This window comes from Eublepharis macularius, chromosome 16 (assembly GCF_028583425.1).
Source record: "Eublepharis macularius isolate TG4126 chromosome 16, MPM_Emac_v1.0, whole genome shotgun sequence".
NCBI lineage: Eukaryota > Metazoa > Chordata > Lepidosauria > Squamata > Eublepharidae > Eublepharis > Eublepharis macularius.
Window position 1 is genome coordinate 30,141,295 of NC_072805.1, and position 2,557 is coordinate 30,143,851.

Here is a 2,557-nt window from a genome sequence, read left to right on the forward strand (position 1 = left end):
CATCAAGTATATGGAGAGACAATGTTAGTTGGGAAGCATAGCTGAAAAAAAGAGAGCCTACAGAGATCGCTCCTCAGAGGGTTTGTTAATTTCATCTTCGCCTCTTGGAAGGCTCTGTCAGTTTCACCTCTCCAGTCTAAAACTGTTTGGGATCACAACCCGAGGGCAGCGAGGAATAGAAATGGGCTGGAGCTGCCTTCCAGAGCCAAGCTTGGACCTGGAGAAGTTATAATGGGCTGAAGTTTCCCTTCTGGCATTTCACAGCCCCTTCACACAGCTCCAGTGTACAGCATAGCCCTAACTGTGTTTGTTATGCAGCCATGTGCTTGGAAACTGGGCAGTGCTATCTTGAGACCTATGCATAGATCTCCACATTTAAATTAGCGACACATTCACTTTAGGGCTGAACCCATGAGTTATATTTATCTGATGCTCACGGATGCCTTTATATCTAGCTGGGGCCCTCGAATTCTGAGGAAATTACAGTCTATAGGGATCTCTTTTAATTCCCTTCTAATGTTAACTGAAAGTCAAGCATATAGATTCCTAAAAAAAAGACTGCTAGATATCGATAAGCAAACCCTCTGTTCTCTTGCACAGAAGACCTGCTCCTCACTGGAGTTCGGAATCACTCCTAAGTATGGAACTCTTGCCACTTACCTCTCATTGCTGACTTTCCCTCGATTATGCCACGCTTTTATGTTCACACATTTTAATGTTTTACCTTCTGAAATTCTGTTTGGGAGATTTACAAATATGCTCTATCTTAAAAGACTCTGTCCTTGCGGAAGGAGGCAACCTAAATCAGTAATCCATGTTTTATTTTATTGTGACTTTTATGTTCACATGTAGGATTCCTTAATTAGTCCTTTATCGTCTAACCGACAGGGTCATTCTGACAGAAGGTTAGGTTTTTTTGTTACTATCAGACCAGTGCTCCCATACCACATATACGGTTGCATTGTACTTCTCAATTGCCATGTGGATTAGGGAGTACATGGTTAATTCTACTGCCAGCTGATCTTGTTGTACCTTGTCTCTGTCCTGATGTAAATTGTTTTCTTTTTGAATGCCAATAAAAGGTTACTGATTGTACAGCAAAGCCTTTGCCCTGCCACCGTCTCTGTCATTTTAAATTACCCTTCCAGGCTAAAATTGCATCTTCCAACACATGTTTTTCACATGTCAAATGTTTCGAGTAGAGAGGCCCTATGGGGGTATCTAAGCAGCTCTTGCCTCACTGGCAGTTTGCAGCTGGTTTGTTGGAGGAACAACAGCTTCTGCCACTGAGAGCCAAGCTACAAGTGACACCTTACACAGGTTGGACACTTGTCAGCTTCCCTCAAGTTTTGATGGGAAATGTAGGCATCCTGGTTTTACAGCTTGGCTCTCCATTACAGCTACAAGACTAGGATGCCTACATTTCCCATCAAACCTTGAGGGAAGCTGACAAGCGTCCAACTTGTGTCAGGCATCACTTGTAGCTTGGCTCTGAGTGCTACTGAAAAGGGAGGTGGATCTTTTGCTCTCCACAGAAGATGGTGCCACTGTTCTCTGATGTGGTCAGTGTCTAAACAGGCCACAGCATCTAAAATGCATGACAGAGGGGATGTGGCTCAGTGGTAGAGCATCTGTTTGGCATGCAGAAGGTCTCAGGTTCAATCCCTAGCATCTCCTGGTCAAAGAACCAGGCAGTGGGTGATGTGAAGGACCTGTACCTGAGACTAGAGATGGGCACAAACCAAAATATGAACCAAAGTTCATGATGAACCAGGGTGGTTCATGAACAATGAACCAGCGGTTCATCAGAGCCCATTTCTGATGAACCACCATGAACTTTAGGCTGGTTCGTTTTGTTTTTGTTTTTGTTTTGGTTCTTCACTGCAGACTGCCTGGCGCCGATCAATCAGTTTCCTAGGCAACAGAGGATGGACTTCCTGCAGACCTTCTGCTGACTTGGAAGTGGCCTTCTGCTGGCCCAGAAGTGATAATTTGCTGACCTAGATGTGATGTTTTCATGAACCAAATGAACCAGTTTGCGAACCAGGGCAGATTCATGAAAGTTCATGGTTCATGGTTCGTGACATGCGACGAACCACGAACTTCATGGTTCGTTTTTTTCCCGGTTCATGCCCATCTCTACCTGAGACCGTATAGTAGTGCCAGAGTAGATAATAGAGATTTTGAAAGATGAATGATTTACTCAGTATAAGGCAGCTTATACTGCAATATGTTAACTTCTTGGAGGAAATGTGAGATAAACACATTTGATTTGATTTGATTTGATTTGATTCGATAGTTTACAGCTGATATTTGACAGTAGAATCATAGAATCATAGAATCACAGAGCTGGAAGGGGTCTTACAGACCCTCTAGTCCAACCCCCTGCCCAATGCAGGATGAGTCTGAAGCAACCCCAATATGTGTTTGTCCAGCTCCTCCTTGAATATTGCGAATGAGGAGGAACCCACCACATCCCTAGGCAGCCGATTCCATTGTTAAATTTCGCTTAATGCGAAGAAGTTTTTTTCTAATATCCAGACAGTACCTTCCCTCC

At 43.8% G+C, this 2,557-nt stretch overlaps 1 non-coding gene across 1 annotated transcript; it reads left to right on the forward strand.

The window, feature by feature from the left end:
• Window positions 1-1,605: 1,605 nt before the first annotated feature.
• TRNAA-GGC (transfer RNA alanine (anticodon GGC)) lies at window positions 1,606-1,677 on the forward strand. The gene has a single exon. It is a non-coding gene; the product is annotated as a tRNA-Ala (tRNA).
• The last annotated feature ends 880 nt before the right edge of the window (window positions 1,678-2,557 follow it).